The sequence below is a fragment of the Marmota flaviventris genome, chromosome 10, assembly GCF_047511675.1.
Source record: "Marmota flaviventris isolate mMarFla1 chromosome 10, mMarFla1.hap1, whole genome shotgun sequence".
Lineage (NCBI taxonomy): Eukaryota > Metazoa > Chordata > Mammalia > Rodentia > Sciuridae > Marmota > Marmota flaviventris.
The window spans coordinates 110,209,334-110,214,964 of record NC_092507.1 but is presented as its reverse complement, the minus strand read 5'-3'; positions in this window follow the sequence as shown (position 1 = coordinate 110,214,964).

The window sequence follows — 5,631 nt, the reverse complement described above, 5'->3', positions numbered from 1 at the left end:
CTGGGGACAAACCCTATTGAAAGAAGTGGGGAAGGGGCGGGAGGGGCAAGCTGAGAGTGACTGAGGAGCCTTTGAGTGTTAAGGAGTCCCCAGTAAGAGTTGTTATTTTGGGGTGCTATATTTTTGCCTACTTCCTGATCTCCAAGAAACTTTTGGGAGATGTGTTTGAGTAACGACTTCCTCAAATATACCCTGTAGGGAGTGAAGGGGCTTGGAGGAATAGGTGATTTGAGGACCTTGAGGAAGGGGGTTTGGAGAGTGGGGGTGGGAAACAGGATGGCAGGCAATAGAGTAGATTGGGCTACAATGACCTGGGGGAATCAGGGGAGGAAGTATGGTTGGAGTGAGAATAAAGTATAATGCGGGTATAAATAATTCTGAACTGGTCCAACCAGGTGGTAAGCCAGTGTTTGCCCTGAGCCCCCAAATCAGCTATAATCGAGGAGACTCTTGTCCATCCTGAAGGAGAGGATATTTAGTATACTCTTCCTTTCTCTGAGCCACAGTTAGCTGCTATTTTGAGGCATCCAAGGGAAACTGGGAAGAAAACTACACAACCTCATTTCAAGGGGCGACTTCTAGGGTGTAGAAATACATTTGTAACTGGTTCTTAGATCTCTTGAAAAATCCTGCTCTTGCTTCTGATTCCTTGGTACTGCCTTGAACACCCTCTAACTTTGTGCTAGGTCAAAATCATCTACGTGGTTGACCTGCCCCTTGCCCTGTGTCAGGTGTGTGTGCCAGGCCCAGTATTTCTTTAAGGTGTCACTTGTGATCAGGAAAATGGAACAATCTCAGCTATGTGTGACTTTCCCCTTCCCAGGTCAGCTTGATGTCTGTGTTTCAAGTGAACCCCAGATGGTAAACTGCTGTCCTAATGATCTGCTACAGAAGTCAGTTAGCTTAGGAGGTTTTTCTGGCAGTATGTGAAAAATCCAGGAAAGCAAAGTTCACAAGTTGGAATGCAAGGCTCCTTTGTCTTTTTGCCTTCAGTTTGCATGTGTGCCCTGTTACCCGCTCACCCCCAACTCCATTCATATTGATGAGGGATCTAGTTCAAGCAAGAATTTCTTTTTTCCTTCATGTGGAAGCACAGTGGAAATCTCAAGGCTTTACACAAAGAGGGCAAAGTCAGGGAGAGGTGTAAATGCAAAATTGCCAAATAGCACAAGCAATGAATGTTTTCTAGTTGTTATATAGATGCCAAAATAGCACTTTTGTATTTGCAAAGTGCTTTATGCTTTTTAATGATTCTTAGTTGTTTCTCACGTCTTTGTGAGCTAAATCAGTATTATGACCTCTGTCTTAGGGAAAGCCTGGGGGCAGGAATATGGCAGGCTGACCTGAACAAAGGCTGAGGACAGTGTGAAGAGGTATGGCCTCACCTTTTGTGTTCTCCAGCTCAGCTGCTAGGAAGACATACCTGTCATGATTTATATATATATATATATATATATATATATATATATATATATATATATATATATATATATATAAATAAGGACACTGAACATTTTTACCTTTGATTGAAAACTCAAAGCTAGCCTAGAAGGGCCAAAGATGTCCTTATTGACAAAGCTGGTCTTTGTCACCTAATTAGAGTGACCTAGTTATGTTGCATTTCTAGTAGAGGGCTGTAGTTAGATGACTTTTGTATAGATTTCAGTTCCATATGCTGAAAGTCCCTTCCCTAGGTTAGCCTTTAGAAGTTAGAATTGTGGGAAACAGTATTGTTTTCTTCACTAACATTTGTTACCCTGTACTATTCATAGAAGCATCTTCATAAACTGTTGGACACAGTTGAAGGGGGGGGGATAAAGCTACAAGACGGTTTTTACAGTTTTAGCAAAGTTTCTGTGAATGCTAGTAATTTATACTTGATCTGTTGTATTCTAGCAAAGAACTTTGGGGACTGTGGAAAAGCATGTTTTTGTCATTATAAGAACACTGAAAAAAATTCTGCAAATTCTGGGTTTGTGTGTTGCTTGTTGATCTTGCCCTCTGAATTAGTTTACTGCTATTCATAAATACAAATAGATGTTCATACTAGGGATAATTTCAAAATACACTAATTCTTTTAAATTTTATTTTAATCAAGAGTTATACCAGCAAACTACATTTCCATTATTTATAATGACTCTTTTAGTCTGAATTGAATACCAAGTGTACAAGATCACCTAAAAATAATGTAGCCACTTTATAGGTAATCTTATTCCTTTATTTTTTTTTTCCCATGCACATCTACCTCTTCCATCTGTTTTAAATTCTTTCAAGTCTGTGCCTGTGAAATCTCTTCCAACTTTTGATTACTCGTGGATTGATTATCTACTCTACTGGTTGTTTGGTCTTTTGCTGCCGTCATTATGCACAGTCTCATCAGCATCAAATATATTACATATCATCAGCAGCTTTGAGAAGAGGGTTCAATGGAAAGTGAATATATGAAATGAAGGCAGTAGAAATCCTTGAACTTCATTTGCCTCTGTTCTTTCTATTACCATGGATAAGAGAATCAGCCATCATGTCAATGTCTTTTCTATGAGCAAAGCCTTTAGCAGAAGAAAGCTGTATAACCATCAAAATCCCACTCCCAGGGTGTATTTAATTTGTGAGTCCATTTTTCTTACACTTCTTCAGGGAAAATACCTGCATTAAGTGAGGTTAAATACATTTAGGAGGTTGTTTCTTGTCTTAAGTTTTAGAATAGTAGTATTTTTTCGGTAAACCCTATTAATTGTAGTTCATCCTTGATGGTGTTAAAGATTCCTTACTCCAACTTGTTGATGATGATGGAGGCAAATGAATTATTAATATTTGTTCCCTGGTGAGTTTGGTCCAGAGTAGGCTTCCTCTGCTGCCCTTCACTAAGCAAAACCTGGAGCAGTTTAGACGTGAAATGGTTTTGATTAAATCTTGAGTTCTAAGTTGGAAGAAGAAAATGAGATGTTAACCCTTTGAGCCGTGTGGTCTCTGTACAATCAAGAGGCTGTACATATGTGAAAAAAGTACAAATTAAGAATCTGTGTTCATAGACAATCTGAACTGTGTTTCTGAAGTTTGTGCACATTTTTCTTCACTGTAATGTTATTTTACATCTGTTTGTTAAAATAGTAATTTAATAATCTTAAGAGTAACAGGTTTTATGTGAATGTGCTTGTGTATGTGAGAATTGCCTTGTTTTCAGGTCATTTTATTTAATGATGGTTCCTTGGACAGTATTCTAATGTTCATCAATCAATATGGAATATTTGTCATTAAATCCTTATCAGCCTTTTACTCTGTCATTCTTTCTTCCTTGTTTGTTATTTGTTAAATGTCACTCAGTTCAACCTGTGGAAGCTATGTGCTGCTAAAACAGGCACTAGCAAACTACCAGATCTGGCCTGACTCTGTGTCAATAAAATCCTATTGGAATATAGTGTCACCCATGAAGTCACCTTTATAGATTGCCTATGGCAACTTTCATGCTGCATGGCACAGCTAAGAGGTTGTGACAAAAGCTACATGGGCCATGATCTTAAAATATTTACTATCTATAGCTTTAAAAAAAATAACAGTTTTCTGACTCTTATAGTAGAAAGTTCATATGGATCCTAAATCATTCACATATTAGCTAAAATCTGAAATCTGAATAGTTTACACATTCTTACTAGTAACTCAGAGTGGCACACATAGACAAAAGTGGTTTTGGCATGTTGGGGAAGTGTTACAGTACTGGTATCCATTTCCAAAGATCTGTCTTTGTGCCTTATTAGTGTGTGGGGGATTAGGAGAAAGGTCAAGAACAAGTAGTTTTGGAGAAAGGAACTTCCGTTTCCAATCTAATCTATATAAAATGTATTCCTGAATCACATAACAAAATATTTTCTTTCCCACAGTTCAAAAATGTAAATTAGTGATTACTGATAATACTGAAGGGAATGTAAGAATTAGACTGACCTTTTTTGCTAGTCTGAGCTAGTTCTCTACTCAGCCAAATAGACATCACATTAGCAGTTCCTAAGGATGGAATCACAAAGACAGAGGTAGGAGGAAGCTTGAATCCACGCTGCTTTTAATGATCACGGTTATCTCCTTGTTTGTGCACTAGCCCTTTCCCTTCCCAGCCAGGCCCTGGGCAGGCATGTCCCTAGGAAGCTTCAGTCCCAGAAGCTGTGCCTATCACATTCCTTGCAATGCCTGACTTTTGAAAGCATCAACTAGACCCGCTCTTGCTTCCACAGGCATCTCTTGAAAACACTAAACTCCAGACTTGGTAAACCTGCCTTTCAGAAGCTCAACAGAGGATCTGGTCCTTGGGTCTATACCCCAAGAGTTGCCCCACTTGAATGGGCAGGTAGAGCAGGATTCTGCAACAAACCAGTGAGAGGAACCATATCTGGTCCTCTGGGAATTCTTGGGTTTGATTAATTCAATAGAGACGTTCTCAACCTTGGAGAGGTTTTTGTACATTTACTTTTTAAATCTAGCTATTGATGAATTGCAATGAAGCCTAAGTGTCTAATTTTATGAAAGCAGCCCAGGAAATTTTAATAGCAAACAGGGTTGAGAACCCAGTAGGACCAGTTAAGGACCTCCTTTCTTCCTGCAGAAGTCAGGAAGCAGGGAATAAAGGCAAAGGGCATTGTAAGATTCCCAGGCTTTGCTATCAAGGGCTCCTGGAGACCACCTTCCATACACCTTCCCCAAGTGGGAAGATACTGGTCAGGGCCCGACCAAGTGCCTGTCTTTGCTGTTCACCAGAGAATGCAGGAAGGGGGCATGAAGGCCACCACTGGCCTTTGTCTGTATGCTCCTCTCACATTTAGCCCTCATCCCTCCTTTCTGGTCTTCATCCCCCAACTCTTTCATTGACCAGAGCACTTCTCACTTTTCTCAGCTGCCCTTTGCAATGACCATGTCCCCTTTAGCACCAGTGGCAAAGGGGAGGAACTTGTCCAGCCAGTCTCTAGCATGAACTGCCTAGTGCTGGCCTCCTGTTTTCCTGTCAGAGCCTCAGGTGCTTCCAGATTTCAGTTGCCTGCTGCCAGCCTGGGCTTTCAAGGTCATCTCTGCTAACTCACATTCCAAAGGTTTTCCAGTTCTACCTGCTCAAAGGGAGTATAAGGTACTCTTCATCTTACTCTGCGTGCATCCAGTAACCTGTTCATCACAGCAGTATGAAGTTCTTTGCGTTCTGTACCCATGAGGACCTGGCAAGGCATGTCGATATCAAGTTGGCCTATGTTTAAGAAGGTTGAGAAAGATATGTGTGTATAAAGGGCTCAAGCTGGTGTTCTGTTCTTACATGTGGAGAAACTTCCCCCAAAGTTGCAGGATGGACAGGTCCAGTACTAGAAACCATGGATTCATTGGAAGCAGTTCACTGCTATAATTTGATTCACAGAAGACAACATTGATGACTTCTCTGAACCACAAGGGCTAAATGGATCTACACAGGTGTTCCCATAATGTCCTGAGGAAGCTGTCGTGTATAAGCAGTGTCCCCCATGCTGCAAGGCAGTGCATGATTCACAGCAGATTTTCTGAGAAGTTTGTTCCATAAATGAATGTGACCAGGCCTGCCCCTGCTAACCTTTTCAAGGGCACCCACTGCCCAACAAAGCCAGACAAAGTACCCATTGCCTGATT